This window comes from Triturus cristatus, chromosome 8, assembly GCF_964204655.1.
Source record: "Triturus cristatus chromosome 8, aTriCri1.1, whole genome shotgun sequence".
Taxonomy (NCBI): Eukaryota; Metazoa; Chordata; class Amphibia; order Caudata; family Salamandridae; genus Triturus; species Triturus cristatus.
The window spans coordinates 983,249,027-983,273,881 of NC_140591.1; positions in this window are offsets into that span (position 1 = coordinate 983,249,027).

Genomic DNA, 24,855 nt, shown 5'->3' on the forward strand with positions numbered 1-24,855 from the left:
ACATGTTTGGCAGTTGTGAGTGGTATATTTGATGATGGGGTGTATGACCCACGGGGGTAGGTAACATATTGCAGTCAGATTCCTCCATGCTTGACTGAAGAATATTAAAAGGATTATAATCTTCCAAAGGTGGTGGGGGAGACCAAGTAGTGGGTGTGTGATGAATAGACTCCCCATAAACAGGCAAGAAAACTGTATCACCTAGATATTTGAAACTGCTGCAAAATGTGATGTACCAACCACAAAGCAACAACTTTCTAAACGCATAGAAAACAATTAGAATACTGTTAAGAAAACAAATGTTAATTCATGGAGGAGCCCATAAGAGACAGCTCAAAATAAGACACATAGTGGCTGTGTTGATTTTAAAATTGGACCATAAATAAACGCATATCCTTGAAGAGCGAAGACAATTTGTCAAGGAGATGAGTAAGAATTAAATGTGACTCCATGTGTTGACAAGGCATACTACGTCGCAGTAAAGATTCAAAATTGCGTCGCGGTAAAGATTCAAAATGGTGGGTGTGAGTCCTTGTGGAAAAATGCACCCACCAAATAAGCAGAATAGAAATTACCAGTGCTCCCCGTGCATGACAACTGCATACTGGGAGTCTTGAATTCTTCAGCAGTTTGAGGACTATGTTTCCGATATGAGTGCGGTGCTCAATCTGCCGGTAGGCCGTTGACCCTCCCGAGCCACATCGGAGCTCTTCTATCGGGCAGCCATCTTCTTAGGCATCAAGCCACGCTCCCCCAAAGGCTTTGTTTAAGTAAATGCAACTCCTACTTGTGAAAAATCATCGTAAGAGCCATACTGTCGGCGGGCAGCCAAAGCCACTGAGCAATAAGGATATGGCTCCTATGTGGTACATCTATGTCCACCCAGTCAATTACATATTTGTTAAAAATAAGATGGCGTTTGGTCACAGGAAGGCAAAATGGTTCAAGAGAAGCAAGCACAACAAAGACCTAGTTTTAAAAGGCCACAAACTAATAGACAAAAATGCTTGGGACACATTTTTTGTGTTTCAATGGCAAATCGTTATTGTGGGGAGGACCCTCCACAAGCTGTAATTGTTCACCAATTTAGTATTTAAGGTAGGTGTTGAGCATTTTTTGGGGAAAAATTGTGCCTTATCGAATGGATAGCATGGTGGAGAGATGACTTAGCAAACAAAACATACACATTTACTGGAGTGGCTTCCAATTGCTGTGGCAGTGTAAATGTGGGGGCACATGCTGGCTCATCAGATTATTGCATTTGGGTGAGACAGTTTGTCAAAAGTCAACAGGCTGAACAAGCAGACAGAGACTTGCTTGCATGTTGTGAGGATTTTGGCGTAAATTATAGGAAGACGTTTACAACAGGCAGCCTTCCAGTACAGGTTCCAGTGCCTGCACAAGTAAATAGAAATGAACAGATTTCCCCTTGTGAGCCTCTGCTTGAAAGAAGTCTTTGTGATGCATAGCCCATCTGGCTATCTTAGTAGATCAAAGTTGGCAGCAAAACCTATTGGTGTTTGCGCTGATCTTCCCAATTAATGTCCCAGTAGCTGCCTCTGCACACAAAGTGGCACAAAGCAGTGCAAACCGATTTTTGTGCTGTGAAAAGGGCACTGTTTCCAGCACAAAATGCCTTTTTCGCTGGAAGTAAATTCCAATGCATTGAGCGTTGCTTTGAATACCTTTACAGTGTCAGAGCCTTAGTGAATTTGGCCATGGAGTGAATGTGATGATGCTTCCACTGCTACGTGCCCACATCAGCATGCAGGGAACAGCCCTTCATCTGTGTAACTCTCACAATTTCCCTCTGGACCTTAGCCAGTGCCCAGTCGGCAAAACATTCCTCATGTTAACCTGTTGATTTCTCCCACATTAGGGCTTTCTCAGTTTACATTGCACACCTGACAGCATGTATTTCTCATTGTTATAAGGTATGGTGCATTGATGCCTAGGTCAGGCCTTAGGCTAAAACATACAATTCCTTAGACTAAGGAGGAACTATACTGAGAAGAGGGATTATAAAACTCATGCAAGTATACTTGCTAAAAAACTCAGGGCCTCACCCGCGGTACTGTGCTGCCGGAATGTCACTTTGTTGACGTTCCGGTGGCGCAATGTGCCACTGGCATATTTATAAGTTCACATAAAGCCATGTTACGTGGCTTTTCATGGCCTTATAAATATATGCCCCTTTCTTGCAGAAAACTGCATGAAAAGGGCGTTCCATGGGTGTTGCTGGGGGTGTTCCCAGCAACATCTGTGGCTTTTTTAAACTGCCCCAGATTTACGAGAAATTGTAAGTCTTAACCAGCACCAAAAATGTACGCCTCCCCAGGGCAGGCATAATGGAGGCACAACGATGAGAAATATCTTTATTTCTCCTTGTTTTTCCTTCTATGTGTACTGCAATTGTTTCCCTTCCTGCACAAAAATAATCATCCCTGCAACGCAGGCACCCTTGCACCATGGTGCAAAGGTGCCTGCGTTGGCGCATGGCAGCCCATAGTGCGCAGGCGCAGGGGTAAAGGACAGGAATGCACCGAGGTATCTAATAGATACGGGGCATTCCTACCCTTTTCTTTTGCTGTATGGCAGTGCAGCAGCAAGGCCTGCTGCGCTGCCCTACAGGAAAAAAACATAAATGAGGCCCTCGAGAAGAAGGAGTATGCAAACGAGATAGTAAAAAGAGCTATCAAATGCGCTTTGAACAACCCCCAAGACCAACTACTCCAGTCATTTCAAAAGCATGAGACAGACAATTTAATCTGTGTCCGAATTTATGGAATACACTCACACCACTTTTATTTATTTATTTATTTTGAAGGTTTTATATAGCGATAAGGATAGTATAAGGCAAATAGGGTATAAAAGCATATGAAAGGTAGCGCAGCAAAAATTTGAAATATACAAAGTACAAACAACATGAGCATTATACAAATCAAGATAAAGAAACAGGGGCAAGAGCTATACATTTAAGTAAATACGTAAATGGTGAACAGGAGAACAGGGTATATATTACTGAACAAATATAGTATGATTGATAAGAGATCAGGAGTAGGACACAGGTTAGGAACCCCAATAGTAATTGAGGAGGAGGGTTTTTAGGTCTTTTTTGAAACTAGAATAGGAGGGATTACAGCGCAGGTTTTTTGGGAGGGCATTCCAGATAATAGGGACATTACCAGAGAAGGAGCGAGATTGTGTGGCTTTCTTTTTATGCAGAGGTGGGATTAGGAGTAGGGTGTTGGTGCTTCTCAGAGATCGAGTGGAGCTCGCAATGTGGAGTTTCTCTGAGAGGTACTGCGGAGTGTTTTGGTGGAGGACTTTATGAGTAATGCAGGCGGTTTTGTAGGCAGATCTGCCTTCGATAGGGAGCCATTTAAGAGATTTGAGAGCCAGGGATATATGATCGAAGCGTTTGCAGTCCGTGATGAGCCTGGCAGCAAGGTTGAGCACAGCTTTGATTGGAGCTAGGTGTACCTTGGGGATTCCATTAAGGATGGCATTACCATAATCAATACGTGACAGAACAAGGGACTGAACTACGAGTTTGAAATCATCGGTGGGTATGAATGGTTTGATTTTCTTGAGGTGACGGAGAGTGAAGAGGGCTCCTTTGGCAGAGTTTTTGATGTGAACATTAAGTGTTCGTGTGTTGTCGATAGTGATGCCAAGAGATTTGACGGAGTTGGACAGGGAGAGTGAGCAATTGAGTGCATTGAGGTCAGAGAGCCAAGATTGAATGGGTAGAGGGTTATTTTGGGGGGAGAAGAGAATGATTTCGGTTTTGTTAGGGTTGAGTTTGAGATGATTGGAATGGAACCAGGTTTGGATCTTGGTAAGGGTGTTGTTCAGGTGTAAGATGTCAGCATGAGTTTTAATCTTGTAATAGATTTGGGTGTCATCAGCGTAGAGGTGGTAATTTATGCCTGCTTGGTTAAGAATGAGGGCGAGGGGTTCCATAAAGAGGTTAAAGAGAGAGGGAGAGAGAATAGATCCTTGGGGGACTCCAAGGGAGACAGGAGTGGGGGTAGAGAGACAGTTATGGATTTTGATTTGCTGAGTACGGTGTTGTAGATAAGAGATGAACCATTTGTAGGCGGTGCAATTAAGGCTGAAACGGGTCCTAAGCACATTAAGTAGGGCTGAATGGTTGACTGTATTGAATGCTGCGGAGAGATCAAGTAGTATAAGAAGGCAGGTCTTGCCATTGTCAAGTGATTGATGGATGTCATCTATGACATTGAGCATTGCCGTTTTGGTGCTGCAGCCTTTTCTGAAGCCAGATTGAAAGGGGTCGAGAAGGTTGACATTTTCTATGTGTTTGTCTAGTTGTAGTAAGACACATTTTTCAAGTACCTTTGAGAGGAGGGGGAGGTTAGTGATGGGGCGGAGATCATTTAGGTCATTGGGGTCAGCATTGGGGTTTTTGATTATGGGCGAGATTTGACCAAGCTGAAGGGAGGTGGGGACACAGCCCGTGGAGAGAGGTGTTGATGATTTTGGTCCAGAATGGGGTGATGATGTGCTTAAGGGCGGGGACAAGGTTGGAGGGTATTGGGTCTTTTGTATGGGAGGACGGTTTTAGATCGCCAATTATATTGAGGACTTCAAGCTCAGTGACGGGAAGGAAGTTGAGCAAGGAGGCATTGTTCTTAAGTTGAGATTTAGGGGAGCTGTTTACTGGAGATGTGAAAGGAGAGAGGCCTGTGGAGTGGTGGGGGGTATGGAAATGGGAGGGTGAGGAGGCTCACTGGGGAGCGGTAGGATAGAGGGCAGAGGAGAGAAAGTGTCGTCTGGAAGGGGGGATGTGGAGCAGGCATTAGAGGTGAGGACAAGATTGGATTGGGAGTTGGAGGATAGTTGTGTGGGAAGGAAGGATTGATCAATTTTGGCAATTTTTTCCGAGAAGAAGTGGGCAATTTCTTCACATCTGTCTGATGAGGCTGTCATATTTGGAGGTGCAGGGGAAGTTTGGTTTTGGATGATTTGGAAGAGTTCCCTGGGTCTGTTTTTGGCACGATCAAGTTGAGTGCGGAAGAAGGATGCCTTTTCCTTGAGGATGTGTTTTTTGTAAGTGGATCTAGCACGTCTGAGAAGTGCAAGATTAAAGGGTGAGGGATGGTGTCTCCAGGTTCTTTCCGACAGTCTGAGTGCCCGTCTTTCATTATTTATCTCTGTATTAAACCAAGAGTTTGAGGGGGTGTTTCTTTGGTTTTTGAGTTTAGGCGGTGCCAGTTGGTCAAGAATATCTGTAACAGTATTGTTAAATAGTTCAGTGAGCTCATTCGCATTTTGTGAGGGGGGAATGAGAAGAAGTTGAGCTTGGAGTTTCGATTGTAGAACACCTGGGGGATGCCTTTTAGGTTTCTGGTCAATTTCTTAGGTCTGGTAGTTTTAGGGGCAGGGAGGATTGCTGAGGTAGCAATGGTGAACAGTATAAGGTGATGATCGGACCAGTCAAAGGGGATGATATTGGTAACGGAGGTCAGATCTTCGTTGGACAGAAGGACGTCAAGTATGGATCCTTTAGTGTGAGTTGGAGATTGGCATAGTTGTTTGAGTTCGTTGATTTCAAGAAGTGTAGTGAGGAGGGAGATGGTGGGGTCATTGGTATCATTCCAATGGAGGTTAAGATCCCCAAGAAAGAGATTTTTTGAGTTGGATAATGCTGATTGCACCAGTAGATCCGATAAGTCCTCAATGAAGGGCTGTGGTGGTCCCGGGGGGCGATAGATGTTGTGTAGACGAATTGGGAGGGAGTTTTGAGTTAACAGTTCTGCTTCCAGGTATTCGCATGAGGAGTAGCCTGGGTTAGTGACCAGGGAAATCTGAAGTTCCTTTTTGAAGATAATGGCTAGCCCTCCCCCTACTCTGTTAGGTCTGTCTTTTCTAAGAATAGAGTATCCCGGGGGGAGAGTAGGTCAAGTATGCTCGTTGAGTGGTCATTTAGCCAGGTTTCAGTGAGGAATGCAATATCACTGGATTCACTCAGGATGGTTTCCGAGATTTCCGTGGCGTGTAGGACCACGGAGCGACAGTTAACTAGCATGCACTTCAGTGCTGTGGGGTTGGGTATGGAAGGTGGGCAAGAGTGGATCAGCGTGAGTTGGGGTGGTGGTCTGGGGGAAGCGGGGGAGGAGGGAGTTCTATTTGTCCCTATGATAACCGGGATGGGGGCATAGGGGAGTGGAGGGTTGGTGGTTGGCAGATTAGGAAGGTAGGAGTTACATAGGTCGGCGAGGTCGGACGGGGAGAGATGGTTCGAGGTGCAGAGAGGTCTATGCTTACGGCATCTCCAAAGGTTGTGTTTGTTATTGGGGATGTTTGAGGGAGGGAGGATGGTGGTTTTATGGTGAGGGAGGGTACTGGTGCTGTGGAAGAAGAAATCTTTTCTGAGTCGGGCAAATTCCGTAGTTAAATTAGATAGGTCACATTCAATGTTGTGTAGGATCTGGGCAATTGAGGAGAGGGGAGGTATCGGGAGGGCTTAGTCTGCGTTATTTGCAGAGGGTGGACTAATGTGTGAGGGTGGAGATGTGGTAGATGGTGTGGGGTGAGGGGTGTTGGGGCTGGGAGGAGTGAGGGGTTCGGTAGTTAAAGTCGGTAGGTCGAGTACAATGTTGTGTAGGTTCGGGTATTCCGGGTACAGGAAAAGAATGAAGGGGCGTAGGAGGTGGGAGGAGAATGGTCTGGGGATAGGGAGTGGTCGTGATTAGTTGCAGATGGAGGCCTGCTGTGTGAAGGGGGAGATAGAGTAGTAGGTATGGAGTGATGGGTGGTGGAGCTGTTAAGTGTGAGTGGAGGGGTTAGGTTATACAGGGGGCAAAAATCTTCAGGTGATGTGGTCAGAGAGGATAAAAGGTAAGGGTGGGCGGAATTTGCGAAAGTGCCTTTCGCAAAATATCGCGAAACGGCACAAACTCTCCGCGATCAAGCAAAATTTCGCATGATCGCGGATATTTTGTGCTGATTAATGCGTTACTGAATTTGACCTTCAACTCGGGGACCTGCTTTATATCTGTAAGACTTACAGATATAAATAAAGCAGGTGCCCGAGTTGAAGGTCAAATTCAGTAGAAGTGCTTCCTGTTGAGGTTTAATTTTTGTGACAGGAGCATCGTGCCAGAATGAATCCTGCCCTGCATATTTACCCAAGAAGATGCCACCGTTTTGTGCAATACCTCTACTCAACTGGAGTACGACATGAATAAATAGTTCATTATAATTTCATTATTTCAACAGCCTGGCGCTCAAACAGCACAATGCAATTCCACAGGAACTGAAGGGAGGTCTCCAACGTTAAATTAAGAGAATTTTTTTTAGTATAATTTTGCAAACAACATTTACAGTTAGGGGAATGCTACGGTGGATGACTCAACTAAAATCAAACTAACTTCTGTTCATCAGTGTAGTCATGTTTTTAAAACTCTTGCGATTAAGGACAAACGATAGAGAAAAAAATCGGCTTAGATTTCCCGAAATTAGCTGTTGTGTGCGTGGTCTATTCAGTTAACTTAAACATTACATGGGACGTGAATTAATATATCAATTATAAATGCGTAATTTTACCGGCCTTGAAAACGCTGGAATGGGAATTTAAGCGCGGTCTATCTGCAATTACAAAATGACAGTTTTTCATTCTGTTTTTTGTAAACAACAAATTCATTGCAAGGGTGTGCTGAGGTGCCCGCACTCAACCAAAACCGAAACTAACACTCCAGCAAGTTCGTCAATGTGTTCAACGAGGTTGCTCCCAATAGATCACCTACATCACAGCTGTCAATGAACTGTATACCTATCAGCTCCCAGGACTGTGTTTCTTCGGTAATGGCCTTGATAGTGACAGCTGAGAACCCAGAGAGAAAAATGCAAATACATTGACTGTGCTGCTAGCTAAGGGTGGGCTATAATTTCCGTTCCCTCGCGGATCGCGGAAGTTTCAACATTTTCGCGTTCCGAGCGGAACGCGAAAATGTCGGATTTTCACAATTTCCGCGAGCGGAACGGAAATTGACGCCCACCCTTAATAAAAGGGCATGAAGTGAGTGAGAAACGAATATATTGGTGTGATGGGTATGGGTGTTTATTGGGGGTTGAGGTGAAGGGTTGGGGGGTTGGGTAGGTAGAACCTGAGGGGGGAGGGTAGAGAGGATGGGGAGGAGCAGAGGGTGTACGGGATTGGTAGGAGTAGGGGGGTGAGGAGTTGTGATAGGTGATTGCGGGGAAAAGACGGTGGAATAAGTGAGTGGTTGGGTCAGGGGGAGGGAGGTTTGGGGGACTGGGGGAGAGGCGGGTCATGGGAGGGGAATGATAAGTAGGTGACAGGAGTTTGGGGCTACCGTTATTCAAGGAGGGGTACGAGGAGTAAGGGTTGAGGGGGTTAGGGGGAGAGAGGGAGATAAGTGGGGGATGAGAGGTAGGTAATTGGGGATGGGGTAAGTCGTTATCAATAGGGGGGTCCAGGGAGGGAGATGGTGAGGTCAATTTTTGGAGGTTGAGAGTGGAGGTAGAGTAGGGGGGAGGGGGGAGGAAGAGGTTTGTGGGGTTCTATTTGTTTGGGGAGGAGGAGTGTTAGGCGCTGAGTGGTTAAGGAGGAGAGACATAGTGCTAAAGTGGTGTTCAAAGATAGAGAGGTGGGATTGGGAGGCTTGTATGAGGATGTTACCTGTTTTGAAGATGGAGATATCAATATCACCATGAAAGGCTGGGGAGGGAGCGGTGGATATTTTGAATCCATATGGTATTTTGGTTGATTTAGAGATAGGGAGGTGTTGAAGGAAGATGCTCTTTCATTTGGAAAGGCATCTGGAGTAGAAGATGTAGTTGGTAATAATGGGGGAGGTGAGGTTGAGGTAGTTATCGACAATGTGTGTTTCAGGGTTGCGGATGTGGAGTTTATGTTTGAAATTTTTCCTTGCGTGTTTGGAGAGATTTAGGGGGCAGAGAATGGTCCAGGAGTTGGGGCCGTGTTTAGAGAGGGTATGGTCCTGAGGGTGATGGTCAGTGCTGTGAAGGGGCATGTTGGGTGGACGTGTGTGGGAGACAGAGTGAAGAGAGGGAAGTTAAAGGAGTTGGGGGTACAGGAGGAGAGAAGGATTGGGAGCCAAGGGGGGGGCGCTGGGAGAGTGTGGGGTCGAAAAATAGGGGGCAAGATAAGGAGGTAGGGTTAAGCAAGAGAGGATTAAAATCAGGAGCAGATTTGAATAGCAAAACAAATTACATCACTGATGTTCAGTAGGATAGATGAGGTAAAAAAAGCACGGTAGATATGATGAATCAAACAAGGGGGCAAACAAGCGAGGAAATACAGTCAGGCGCAGATAAGATAGTAAAAGCAGCTTCCAGTGCTAATATGGATCACATTAAATAGGTAAACAAACACGATAAAATAAGGGAGTAGGCTAAACAAGGGAGGAATTAACATCAAGAGCAGATTAGATAGCAAAACAGATTACATCGTACAATTGGAGCAAATTAAATAGGTAAACAAACACAAACCTCAAAAAGCAAAAGATAAAAACTTTAAAAAACAATAGTCTGTGGGGGAGCAATTATATTAAATTAATATTATAATATTATATCATATTGTAGCAATATGAAGCAAGTAGCTTGGTTTGATAGGCTCAATTTCCAGGGTTTACTCGGGATTTACGCTGATGGCGATCCCAAACCTCCGGGGCCCACAAAAAGAGCTCAGTCTACATCAGCCATCTTTTAGACGGCCATGCAATGCTCCCAGCGCTCCCAGCAGGCTGCAGCCCCCAGACAGCGTCTCGTCCGGTGGTGACTTGTTCCAGCCACTTTCCTTTAATGTCCGCTGTGCCAGTAGGCGCTCCTCCGCAATCAGCCCTCAGGCCTCACTCCCCCTCTAGTATAGCGCGCCGGGGCCCATGCCGTTCTTTGCCGGCACTTAGCGATTGTGTTTGCAGCGGACCCACCGGGCAGCGGTCTCGAGGTAGTGTCTCATCCCGTGTGTGTATGAGCCTGGAATGGACACAGGCTCTCACCGGCTCCATAGGGGGGCGGGAGTCACCAGGACGCTCACCTTAAGCTCCACGGCCCTAATCATTCGCTCGCTGAATCAGTAGTTTCACTGTCCGGGTCTCCCCCAGACGGCATCGGGCTGGCCGCCCCCGGAATCACCGGCACATCCGTTCCAGCGCCGCTGGTCTCGGGGGGGGGGGGGGTCCGCCAAACTGCCCTAGGCAGAATGAGGTATTGGCAGGCATCAGGACTCCTCAGGCACCCCGCAAAGGCACCTCCAACGCGTCAGGAACTGAACCTTGTATGGTCACTCCAGGAAGCATATGGCCAATGGTCTCTAGCTTTACCCTGCCTCTGTGGGTGTTTATAACTATACAGGGGGGTCATGCCCCTGACGAGCACCGTATCTCCCCTGGATGGGGGGGGGCTGTCAGTCCACCAGCCTCAATCCCCAAAAATGCAGCCCAGTCCAGGGAGCGGAGGGTAAAGGCTGTCCCACCAGGCCACACAGTCACCAGGGCCTTCAACGGGGATCCCAGTGATCACACCGAGGAACTTTGCTCCCAGGGTAAACCTCTCCTCCGGGGTAAAATGCAGCCTGGGGCCAGCTAACACCGCAACAGTACAGCGCCCCCAAGTCTGAGGGGGTGGGGGTGAGTCCACGACCAGGCCACTCCCCAGGCCTACCTCTGGCTTTGGAGCTCCTCACGGGCCGTCGATCCCCTGGTCGCCAAGGCAGGGTGGGGGGGAGACTTCCGCGGTCCCCGCTGGGAACACTACGACCTCGCAGCTGACTCGTCCGCTTCAGGTTGAAGAGAAGCATTAATAAACATTGGAGAATCATTATATCAGGTTCACTGAAATAATGAAAAACAATGTTTTCATTTAAATGGGGTAGGTCCTTGAAAGACTTTCTAGTTCACACAAGACCCAGACTGACCAGTGCATAAATGACAGTGAGAACCGCATATACTCTTCCTCCAGTTTCAGGTCTCTTCCCCTGTGGACATTGAACTAGCTATCCTTTGATAAGTTCTTACTACGCCTTGGGACCGTAAGAATTCAACCAATCATCCCTCAAAACACATGATTTACATGTTGTTTAAACTATGTAACCTTAAGTACATAGGAATGATGCCTCGCAAAGTCAGGGCAAGGATAAATGAACACAGAATCACAATATGGTGAAAAACAACTAACAAAACTAATGAGACCTTTTGTAGAAGGGCAGTCAGAATACAACTTAGAATGGAATGTCATTGTAAAACTGACCCAAACATCCAAAAATAAAGGGGCATATTTACAAGCCTCTTGCGCCACCGCTGCTTCACTTTTCGTGATGCACAGTGGGCGCATCTTACAGCCCCATTTTTACAAGGACATGAAAAGCCACCATATGTGGCTTTTCCTGTCCTTGTAAACACTGCCCCTTTACATGCAGCACTCTGCCTGAAAGGGGCACTCCATGGGTGTTGTTGCGGGTGTTCCCACACAGCACCCATGGAACCTGACACATTCCCAGATTTATGAAAATACCACTACTGGCACTGCCCCCTGAAAGTATGTGTGGTGACCACTCTCTTCAGTGCTTGCATCACCCTGCCTGCAAGTGGCCACTCTGCACCTTGCCATCCAACTAATTTACACAAAAAATCTGCGCTCTTGGCCAAAACAATTAATTATATGGAAAATGTGAACAAATATTTAGTGTTCCCCTCACAGGTCAACAGGCCAGGAGGAAGTATCACAATCATACACAAAACACCCTTCACCTCACAACCAGCTCTGACGATCACTCTCCCAACATGGAACACCTACACTTCCAGATCCGGACCAACCCGAACAGAACCCCACATGGCACCCTTGTCTACAGACCCCCCAGACCCTGCCCCACCTTCAGCAAAGCCATAGCCAACTGCATTGCTCACCACGTTCTCGCCTCAACAGATGACATCCTCCTTGTCAACCTCAACTTCCACCTGGACAACCAAGCAGCCTTCAAAACCGCTGTCACTGAACACCACCACCTCATCAGAGCAACACAGAAAACAACGATGCAGGAATGCATCAACACCAACGTACACAACAGCAAAGAAGTCTTCACCCCTGTCAAAGATTTAACCAAACCCAGGACGGAGACCGCAGACATTCCCCCCTCCCAAACCTCTGCAACAGCCTCACCACCTTCTTCCACCATACAATCAAGGAGATCTACCACAGTTTTGAAAACCAAGACCCAGCCACCCCACCCGCAACCTCCGCACCCAATGGCTCCAGACCCCAGCAGACCCTGCTCAACAGGACCACCCTCATCTCTGAGGACACCCTCAGGATCATGAAGGGCATCCATTCCGGAGCCCCCTCGGATCCTTGCCCTCACCATATCTTCAACAGAGCTTGCACTTCCATCGCCTCCGAACTCTGCCACAGTATCAACTGCTCCATCAAGTCTGTCACCTTCCCTGAAAACTGAAAACACACAGAGATCAGCCTCCTGCTGAAGAAACCCTCTGCTGACCCCATGGACCTCAAGAACTACAGAACCATCTCTCTGCTCCCCTTCACAGTCAAAGTCATTGAGAAGGCCATCAACTCCCAACTTTCCAAGTTCATCGAAATTAACCACATCCTGGACCTCTCCCAGTCGGGCTTCAAAAACAACCACAGCACCAAGATCGCGCTCCTTGCCGCCACAGACTGCATTTGCGCCCTAATGGACTGAAGAAAAACTGCAGCCCTCATCCTCCTGGACCTCTCGCCCGCCTTCAGCATCATCTCCCATCACATACTCTGCGCAAGACTCCACAAGGCAGGCATCCGCAACAAACCCCTAGAATTGATCCGCTTCTTCCTCACCAGCCGAACACAGAGAGTCAGATTTCCATCGTTCCACTCAGAACCCACAGAGATCAGTTGATGAGTGCCCCAGGGATCCTCCCTGAGACCCACCCTCTTCAACATTTACATTGCTCTACTTGTAGCCATTGCCAGAAGTCAGGGACTCAACATCATCTCCTACACCGACGACATCCAGCTCATTCTCTCCCTCACAGATGAACCCACAGCCGCCAACAGCAACTTCCACAACGGGATGAAGGCAGCCGCACCTGGATGAAGGGCAGCTGCCTCAAGCTGAACTCAGACAAGCTGAAGTCCTCATCCTGGGCTCCAGCCCTTCCTCTTTGAACGACTCCTGGTGGCCAGCAGTACTCAGAACCCCCCACACCAAAGGACCACGCACATGTCCTCTGTATCATCCTGGACTCCTCGCTCTCTATGAACCACCAAATCGATGCCGTCTCATCCTCCTGCTTTTACACACTCCACCAGCTTCGCAAGATCTTCAAGTGGATCCCCACTGAGTCCAGGAAAATGGTCACCCATGCAGTCAGCAGCAGCAGACTCGACTACAGCAACGTACTCAATGCTAGCACCACCCGAATACTCCTAAAGAAACTGCAGAACATCCAGAGCGCCTCTGCCAGACTCATCCTGAACATCCCTCGCCGCAGCCACATCACCGGTCACCTGAGAGACTTCCACTGGCTCCCAATCAACAAAATTACCTTCAAGCTCTCAGGCATGCCTTTAAAGCCCTCTACAAGGCCGGACCTGCTTACCTCAACTTCCGGCCCTCATTCTACACTCCCACAAGACATCTCCCCTCCACCCAACAGACCCTGGTCACCATCCGACAGATCTGCAAGACCACAGCTGGAGGAAGATCCTTCTCTTACCTCATTGTGAAGACCTGGAACTCTCTGCCTCAACTTCTCAGTCAATCACTGTCCCTCCCTCAACTCAGGAAGGACCTCAAGAATTGGCTCTTCGACTGAACCGGAGATCCCCCTCCCTCCACTCAGTGCCTTGAGGCCCTACAAGAATCCTGGTTGGTTGATTGATTGTTAGTTAGAGTTTATTAAGAACATAATGGTATTGACAATATTCGTCTTTTGTTAGTATTAATTAGACTGAACAAACCTAGGAAAATGACCACAGACATAGGTTCAGTAAATTCAGGACGTCCATTTAATAGGATTAAGTGGAAAATTTTGGACTTTGCATTGACTTAATTTGGGGTTTGCAGTCATTTTCTTAAATTGTTCAGAACCCTATATGTATAGACCCTCACTATGGTATAGCCTAAGGCCAAGATCTCATATTAGAAAAGACAGATATTCTGGGTTATCCCTAGTGTCTGTCACTCTTTCTATGCTGCTTCAAATCCTTATCGTTTCCATGCATGAGTGCCCTATTATTACAGGAATTTGAGATTCAGTTTCAATGGAACCCTGTCTCTTCTTTTGAAAGGCTGTGAAAGTGATTTTAATATACTATGTCTTTGTCACTGTTTTATCATGGGCACATCTCAATGTTTGGACCAGCTGCTAGAAGAAGAACATGCGGTTTCCACGTCCTCCTATGCTTCTGCGAATTTGCCCCCTGTTGGGAAAGTATCTCAGTGGGTTGACCTATCCTACCATTTGTAGTACCACAGCTGCTCCAATGGATAAGAGAACTGTCTTCTCTCTCCTCTAAGCTCTAATAGGCTGGGCACATCTGGAGCCATTGTGAAATCATTATGTCTTCACACAGAATGTACTTATTCCTAATGGTTGTGGGTGTGAGTGTTCATCAAGTGACCACAACGCACGGCCTGATCTGTTTCTGCGCAAGTCAAAATTAATCTTCAACAGCACGATTCCTACTAACCGTACCTCTCACTGTTTTGACAATTGAAAAGAGTAGAGCTTTGTTTTCAAGAGGTGGTTGTATCTATGTTTTAGGACGGGATGTGGATGGAAGGAGGCAAAGCAATAAAATTTACATTTGCCAATAATTGCAAGTTGTAGCCAATAAGAAGGCAACATAAGCAGTGCTTTAAATGGGCAGGTACTGTCCAGTACAGAGTACCTGTTCTTCTTTATTTTGAAAGGGAGAGTACCTGCACGTCTGCAGTAGCAAACAGGTGTTCTAGAGAATGAGTACCTGCACTTTTATATTTCCATTTAAAGCACTGAGCATAATCACATACTTTTGCTTAATTAAAAATCAAATTTACTATTTTACTATATGTAACAAAAAAATGCTGGCACCTGCAGTTGGAGGGCTGAATGATGAAGGCAGATTTGACCTATCCTAGATTCTGGAGCATCAGCAGTCTCCAGTGAGGGTTACCATCTGTCCAGGGTCAGGTACTGCGACAGTATACCGCTCACACAGCTACCTGGTGCCTCACCTGTGTGGCACAAATGGACACTGACTTGCTTATGTGCTTGGAGTCATGACTCTTGATGGTGGGGACAGATGGACAGTCGGTCCCACTGCTGTGGTGCTGCTCATGCCACTGCTGCCATCCACGTCTAACCATGTTGGTTTACTGTGAGGTGCTAGGTCACTGCACGGAGAGGTGCTAGGTCACTGCACATGGCTTCAAGCTCACGCTGTACTTTCAGGGGAGGGGTGCACAGCCAGGCAAATTGGGTCAAAAAAAGATACAGATTGGGGTGCTGGTGGTAACATGAAGGGCAAAAACTGAATAACAGGAGGCAGAGAGATGTGTCCTATACTTGCAATGCTTGCTTTGCTCCAGCTGAGCCTGTCAAGCTGAATGTATCAAATCAAATCAAATCAAATAATATTTATTCACTTTCAGATATTAAAACCATAAAAGCTCATATTAAATATTACACAATAATAACGTCTGGTAAAAATGATCCTCACTGGGATCAAACGGCGATTTAAAAATAACTTGTACCAATGGGAATGCAAAAATTCAATGGCTCTAATATCGTTCATGCTATACCAATGAAACATTTCAACCAGGATCAATACAGTAAAACACAGCACTGAGGATATGAGATGCGGGGTAGTTAATCTCAACTAGATCTGAGTCTGATGGCAGATTTTAAGAATTTGAGTACATAAAAGACAGTGCTACCTGTCAGCATTTGTAAGAAAATAAAAGCTGGGTGCACTTTAGCCTTTTTTGCAGAATCGAAATTAGGAAGGACTTTCTAGGAGTTTCATAAAAACTACAAAATATCATAAAATGAATCATGTCCTGTGGGGATTGACCATCGCAGCCACAGGACAGCAAAGTTTGGCCCTTCCTACAACCCCTAGGGTGAGTAAGGAGGAGGTGAAATTAGTCAAACCGGAACCTCGTTAGCAGAAATCTATCATACGAGTTTATGAATCCCAGTAAGTAAGGCTCTGCCATCTGAGAGGTTTTTAACATGACAAAGCGAGGTACGCTAGGCTTCAGGAGCTCCCTCTCTTCCCTTGCCATAGCCCACTGCACATGAAAGGCCACCTTTATAAGGTTCAAGTCTCTCTTGGTTGTCCTGTCCGGATTGGTAAAAAGATCACCTCTCCCCATGCTCGTTAAGCTCACTTCGATGTACTTGAGCCACGGCACACGTGGGGCATAATCAAGACCCAAACAGTCTTTTGAGATGAATTTATTTAGTGTTGTCCCCTTACCGGCCCATATTTTTAACCAAAGGGACACAGGACGATACGCTATCAGGTCAGTTATATATGTCATACCAAGCTCCTTGTGTATAGAGAAAGAGGGGGTGCCCTGAGGAACGGATAGAAGCAGTCCCAGAAAGTTGTTTTCCACGACTTGAAGGTCCTCAGTATCAGTTTACCCCCACATTTCAATGCCATATAGTGCCTTAGAAAGAGACTGAGCGCTGTAGATCTTTAGTAAGGCTCCCACTGGTCTTTCCCCAATCTAGTTGTAAAATTAAATATGGCTGCGGATTCTCTGGATAGATAATTTTTCTTACGGGTAAGATGAGGCCCAATTTCATTTTATCATCCATCAAAACACCCAGGTATGAAAAGACACTTGACCTTATGTATCAACCAACTGAAGGTAATTTGGATAGGTATTTGCCGGCCAGTGTCCTGCAGCTTTGAGGTCAATCTCTCCCTCTGCTTGATGACATTGACGTACTGAGTGACAGGATAGCCTCCTTTTGGCCTCATTACTTCACAGTTAATTCAGAAAAAAATGAAGATAAACAAAATCAAGAACTGCCTCTGTGCTACATATGCAAATGCAATGCACTGACAGAAAAAGTGTCCTAACCCTGGTCCTTAATTTGTAAAATAATAAGTGAGGGGGCCAAACCTTTGCTCAGAAGGTGCCACCAGCACTGCAGAAGATCATAAAGCTGCATAGTCTTGATTCCCCCTCATGCATCTTTAATCCATCCCCTGATCCTCTATCTCATTACTGCATGTTCTATTTCGTCTCTGCTTTCTCACTTTTCTACTGTTTTTCGGTCTTTATCTACCATCAGCTCTCTTCCATTTGTGTTTTTTAGGTCATGCCTTGGCAGCACATGCGCTGCCTCGAAAAGACATGTTGTATCTAGATATGAGCTTCAAAAATCTCCCCTCTTTTTCATTGGTTCCTCTTACTGTCCTTTAGAAATGCTGGTTTTTCATTGGTGAATGCACTTAGTAGTCCCTCCTTTTGTTCTGACCCGGAGACTGCCCCTGCTACTTGAATCATTTTACTATGGGCATTATGAATTCCTTCAGTTCACTACTTTGTCTTTCGATCTGTCCTCGCTGCTGCTCATAGTTCACGTACTCTCCCCTGCCATTCCCAGAACAGCACCTCCTGCCCCTCGCAGCTTGTTTGTATTATGAACAGTTGCTCTTCACTCCCTCTCATGGGCTGCAGCTGCCTCCAACTCCCTACACCCTACCCCGTTAACGACGTGAGGAGGAAGCTGGAAATGTGTTTTAATCAAATACTGCTTTGTGGTAGGTGTTACAGCAGTTCACATTTGCTGGGTTATTGTTTCTGTTTCTTGTGCTTTACAAACATCTTTGAACTTTTAGCTAGGCAAGTAGTCATATAGAAGTCGTAAGTATTATGGAGGCTTTGGTTTTATTTAAGAGCCGCTTTTGTTTCCTGTGACACGGACCACAGAATCCAGCTACCAACTTCCAAGACAGACCAAGACAGACCATAGAAATTACTTTCCCGGTAACTTGCTTAAAAATCTGATGGTTTCTGTTGATTGTGTGGTCATTTGTGATGTAAAGGGTTTAACTTGCCCTTGAATTGTTTCTGTTGGCATTTTCAATGAGGCACGAAATACTAAAGGGGAATTGGTGGGGGGGAGGGTGGCTTTAAACACCACTTCCCCCTCTTTAGCCTCTGTGGGGTGGGCTGAACCAGGATGCAAGTTTTGTTCCATGTATAGCACTGGTCTCCCCTAAGACTGTCTGCAGTAAATCAAGTCTTCACTGCGGAAGTGTCATTGTTTGGTTTTTCTCTTGTTCCCTTTCAAATAGAAACACGCTATAAAATCCAGTCCTCATCCTCCCTCTAAGTGGGGGTTCAGCAGCCTAGTTTGCAGGAAAATAAACTAGCTGAACACTCCAGATTTCACATATAAAACATTTTGTTATATTCTGTTAAGATAACTTATTTGTGCTGCTTAGCATTTTTATTCTTGAGGAAGAGTTGGTATGTTTGAAGCTTTTAATGACAATATACCTATTTGAAAAGCTGCCTATTGCCACATATGTACAAAATATAACCAGAAGCCATATTACCAATTAAAAAGGATATATAAGAATCACAAAATATGTGGATTGTGACCTAAATATGAAACATGTGAACCTCATCTGGACATTAATGCATCTTTACAATTAATTTGCTACTCTTTTATGGCATCTCCCTATTAGTCAGTGTGTAGCAGCAGGGTGCGCAGAGCCAAGCACTTCAAAGCTTTTTATCTTCTTCTAAGCCATCATGCTTATCTTTGGTCTGTACTTAGTTACACTGGAAAGTGACTGTATATCTTGTTGCTTTAACCATTCCACATTGTGCTCATGGTTTCTATTACACTCCTTTGCCTTCCATCGCCTCTTCCCCCTCAAAATCAACCCCAGCCTCACATACAAATATGCTTTATTTGATCACTCTACAGAATGCTTCTTTTCACTCCACCACTTCAAAAACCTGCAAGCCCTTCTACTTTCATTTCTTATTATGTTTTGCATTTTTATATAGTGCAAATAAAGGTAGTGCTTTAACCAATTGGATAGGCACTTTCAAGCTTCGTCAACAATGTTGGATCAGTATTCTTTCGTTGGAGGAACAGCTTATAATATGTACACAGCTAAATTTACTGTTTCGAAAATGGAGCAGCGAAGCACTCGGTTTACGAATACCTCGAATTCTCCTAATAAGCAGCGTGGTTTGTTGGATCGTTTACTTTAAAGCGCACAGTGGGTCTTGAGCTTGAGGCATTTGCTTTAATATCAAGTAAAGGTGCTTAATTTGTCAAAATGTTTTTTTTAAAGTGTTGCATAGCTAAATACTTATAGCAGTTTCTCTGGTCTCACCCGTGATTCCACATTCTAAGTCCTCTAGGCAGTGCTGCAGCTGCATCTTTGGTCCTGTCAGTAGTTACTCATTCTAAGTCCTCTAGGCAGTGCTGTAGCTGCATCCTTGGTCCTGTCAGTAATTACTCATTCTAAGTCCTCTAGGCAGTGCTGCAGCTGCATCTTTGGTCCTGTCAGTAATTACTCATTCTAAGTCCTCTAGGCAGTGCTGCAGCTGCATCTTTGGTCCTGTCAGTAATTACTCATTCTAAGTCCTCTAGGCAGTGCTGCAGCTGCATCTTTGGTCCTGTCAGTAGTTACGCATCCTAAGTCCTCTAGGCAGTGCTGCAGCTGCATCTTTGTTCCTGTCAGTAATTACTCATTCTAAGTCCTCTAGGCAGTGCTGCAGCTGCATCTTTGGTCCTGTCAGTAATTCCTCATTCTAAGTCCTCTAGGCAGTGCTGCAGCTGCATCTTTGGTCCTGTCAGTAATTACTCATTCTAAGTCCTGTAGACAGTGCTGCTAGCTGCTTCACTGGTCCCCTCCGTAATTCCTATTCTAGGTCCTTACACAGTGCTGCAGCTGCTTCTCTGGTCCCAGTGGTAATTCCTCATTCTTAGTCCTCTAGGCAGTGCTGCAGCTGTGTCTCTGTTCATACATCCACTACACTCCAAAGCAGAGCACATAGGTAAAAGACGAAGGGCCATATGTAGGTAGAACGTGTTTTGCGATTCTCTAATTGCAATTTTTAGGGAATCGCAATTAGAGAATTGCAAAACGGAATGTAGGTAGGATTAGCAAATAATTTTGCGAATCCTACATATTCCTTAATTGCGAATTGCAAATTGCAATTCGCAATTAAGGAATACCTCCCCATTCATTCCTATGGGCCTAGAGGCCCATAGGAATGAATGGGAAGACATTCTCAATTTGCGATTCTCAATTAGAGAATCGCAAATTGAGAATGCAATTTCAAGTGTGCCAGGGTGTCAAAAGGACACCCTGTTGCACCTCTGAAATGAGCATGGGTGCACATGTGGCACACATACATGCCCTAAGGACATGTGTGTGCACCACATGCCACTTTGAAAAATGCAAAAATATGCATTTTTGAAAGGAATCGCAAATTACCACCAACCTGTAGTTGGTGGTAATTTGCGATTCCTTAAGGCCAAATTGCACTTTTTTGGTGCTTCTTACATTGCATTTAAGGAATCGCAAAATTTGCGATTCCTTAAATGCAATTGCAAAATAAGGAATCGCAAATTTAGCGATTCCTTATTTTGCAAGCAGATTTGCCTTCTTACATACCACTTAGCAAAATTGCGATCGCAAACGCCGAAATTCGGCGAATTTCGGCGTTTGCGATCGCAATTTTGCTTTCTACATATGGCCCAATTGTCCTTTACAGCACCAACAGCTCTAACTCTAAAAAATGTGAGACCTTTTACAACTCAAATGCTTGTTCTCCCTCTTGTTCTGAGCCAGAGACTGAGCCACAGCTGCAACCACCAGCTTAAATGTAGCACTGCCTAATCCCCAAGAATGAGTGCCAGTGCTCAGCACCAAAAATCTCCAGCACAAATATGCAACATGTGACTACAATGCATGGTCTGATTTTTAGTGCTGTGGAAGAACTCACTCAGGGTACTCTAATTGAACCACAAATTAAAATACAGGATATTGCTTCATTTATTTTTCAAAATGTTCTTGGTGGAAATATCCCACTCTGCACTGCCTTATCAGCCCTACACTGGGTCGGACTCACTTTCTGTGCTTGCTTGAAACCCTATGGCTTCAAGCAAAACTCTAGTCTGTTTTTTACACTTTTTCCAGCCCTGTTTAGATCTGGTGTGACAGTGCAGCTGTCCGAAGAACCTATTGCAACCATTTAAAAAAAAAAAACCAAGGCAGTGAACATTGGCACTCCCCAGAGAACTATAACTCTCTCACAACATGCTATTATGTTTTTTGGTGTCTCATTCCGTTTCCTATGGAGTGCTGCATGCAATGCAAATAGGGCTGTTTTACATCTCAAAAGGACAGATAATCATCACACATTAAAATATTTATCTAATAAGTATATATAATGCAGGTAGTAAAAGTTTTGTTTAGCTACTGCAGAAACTTTTTATTTAATGTTTTGTCAAGTCTCTAAATTAGAACTCTTGACTTTGACAATGATTGTTTTATCTGCTTTTGTGTATGTAATGAGAGATTTGACATTCTCCCCTTAAGTGTCCTAAGGTCGTTTCTGTGTTATGTGGTGTTTTAAGAATTAAACATAACATTAGCTTACTTAACAGGCAGTGACTCATGCCATGTCTAGAAGATGACGCACAGTCACCTAGAATCAATTAACCAGTTCACACATTTAATTCTTGGCTCTGATCCTGCAAAGTGACAATAAAGGGTACTTTTACTTTTAAAATGCACTGCGAATTACACTTAAAAATAGTAACTGAAAGTTTGCATTTTATTACATTTTATTAAATATGTATATTAATATTTAAGACCACAAATACATTTGATGCTCTCCACGACAAAAATATGATAAGTTAAAAGTAAAGCATAAGAGAATTTATAACTTTTTATTCATCGTTTCTCGCTGCTGCCTTGCACTCTTTGTAAGTTTTATAAATAACGGATTTTTGTTTCCCGTTTTAACAATCCTCTCTTTATTGTCTTCGGAGGTGTTCTGTCCCTGCTAAAATGAAACTCTAAGGGGTATATTTACAAGTGAAGTGGCGGAGTGCTGCGTTAGCCCTGTTGTCTTAATGACGCGCTCCGCCACTTCTAAAATGCAGGGCTGCACCGTATTTACAAGAATACAGTGCAGCCCTGTGTTTCCCCCTGCGCTGGTGCTTATTATAGCTGTCTAGCGCCAAAGCAGGCACACTTGCATAGTGCAGGCACCCTTGCACCATAGTGCAAGGGTGCCAGCGTTGAGGCAATGATTGTTTATGTGCAGGAAGGTGTCCCTTTCTGCACATAAACAATCTGAAATGGCGATTTATAACTTCTATGTGTGCATCATAATGCAGCACACATAGAAGCTGCAACTCGTTCTTTTTTTTAAATGATTGTTTATGTGCAGGAAGGAACACCTTCCTACACATAAACAATCAATGGTGTTTTGCTGTTTCCATGTGTGCTGCACAACGCAGCACACATAGAAACAGTAAAAAACAAGTAGAAATAAAGCATTTCTCCTTGTTTCACCTTCTTGATTCCAGTGTTTCCCTGGTCTTAATTTTGGCGTTGCCTCCTATTTACGTTTACCTTGTATATATGGGGCAGCGTCAAAATCAATGGGTGTTGCGGTGAGACACCTCCCACAACACCAATTGCCTGCTCCTTTCACACTAAGTATAGCTTGAAAGGGTGCCTTATTCACAAGGTGGCGTAAAGTGGCTTAACGCCACCTTTAACGCCATCTTGTGAATAACATGAAGCTCCTTACGCCACATGAACATCACTAAAAGTGACATTCCTGTTGCGATAGGGGCTTGTAAATATGTCCCTTATTCCCTTGCTTAGAGTCAGCAGGAACATAAGCCAGCCCCTAGGTGGGTGGGATGAGAACACTGTCTTAGTCAATTCCATATGTCTTGGGTTTCCGGCAACAGGGATTACCGCATGCAGTAATATTTATATGCACTGGGACTCAGGCTGGAGAGAAAAGATGCTCTACCTGGCTCTGCCTTGCCCCTCCCACAGCCCTTGGGAATGTCCATTGCTTCCCTACAGCCGACAATCACAGCCTAGCTATTACTGCACAACCCCACCGTGCAACCTGCCACGGCCCCTGCGTTCAAATAGTCGGAGTGGATAAAAGTCTCTGGGAAAAGGACCCTCCAATCCTGTGACAATAATTTTTTTAGCAATCCCGGGGACCAATACCTTGAACAGCCGAGTTTGTGGAAGAGCTTGTAGTAACCTGTGTTGTATGTATCTGGTTACTTACTCCCCAGCTACTCAGCCAGTGTGAATGTGATGCATGGAATGTTGGTGTGAGAGTCTTGAATGGAATGCTTGAGTGTGTCAGTTGGAGTATGGGTTGAGCAGCAGGAAGATTGCTCCTGGTGGGCCTGCATTTCTACATACCTATCTACATGTAACTGGTCTCAACTAAATCTATCTGAAACTACATCCTGGCTGTGGACTTCATCACTACAGATTTTAGGCGACGATTCTTGAAACGAAACTACGTTTGTTTTTAAAAAGGACTCTGAAACAATAAATCTCTTAAGGAAACCTACAGAAACTAAGAAGAAAACCTCCAGTCTGAAGTACAAGGCGTGTCAGCCCCACAAGTGTCCTTTTCACCGGACAGCCCCTGCCTGCTTGTACTTCTTTGAGCTAAAGGATTGCCTATTCCTGCTTCTATGACATCTTGTGTGATCCTGAGCACTTATCAATGAACAGCCCAGCCTGGGCAAACTTCATTGGTCTACTTAAATGACTTTTCCAAGTCCTGAGCACTGTCTACTGTGCACTTTCTTCTGTGACAACTTGTGTGATCTTGAGCATTTCCCCCTGCTCTTCGCCAGTCTTCCTCACACTGCGTGACCCCAGCACAAGTGTGGAGCGCTCACAAGGAAATCCTGAAACAGCGGCACAAGCCTTCATTCTACATTCCTGCTACTATGACAACTTGTGTGATCCTCAGCATGACAGCTTGTGTGATCCTGAGCACTACATCAGTGTCTCTTACACCAGTCAGCTCCAGCCTGCGGGTACTTCACTGGGCTCAAGGATTGGGAATGCTTGCTGCACACTGTGTTTTCGTGTTTCTGGTAATCTTGATCTGGAAAAGTTTACAGAGAAAGTTTTGTTTGCTGCGAGTTCTTGCAAGACAATTGTTGTGTACTCTCTTGTGGTAAGTAGTAAACGCGTGGCATCTTTATCAATACATGATGTTTGTGGTTTTCAATACCATCAAAATTACCATCGTGAGGCACACCTCATTGTACAGCTTTTGGCTGGTGCGTAGAGAAACGCTTAGTCTTAAAGCCATCCGGCTTACGGAATGCCAGCCCGTTTGGATTGGGTGATTTGTGTGGTCGAAGGTATTTTAGACAACATGAGCAGATGGTAACTTTATTATTTATTTTTGCTTATCTAGCAAAATGACGCTGCTGCTGTGAAGCCGTTTAAACGTTTTTTTGATGTGGCTTAAATTACAAACTGTGTGCACGCACCTTACCTGGTTTGTGTTCTCATGCGGTGCCGCAGTTTTCTGCAGTGACGTCTTGGAGATGTGATCAACTTTCGTTGCTGTGGGATGCCCAGCTGCACAGACTTTCCGAGTGTCGTCAACGTGCTGCCATCTTTTTGTGGTGGTAGGCAAGGATACTGCGAAAATCTTCAATGTTTGTCATGTTTCCTAAGGAACGCCTGTACATCCGCTACCCAGGATTTATTTTTAAAGCAGCACAGATGACAATTAGGCATGCAAAATCATGGCACAAGTCTGGGAAGCATGTTCATCCAGCGCTT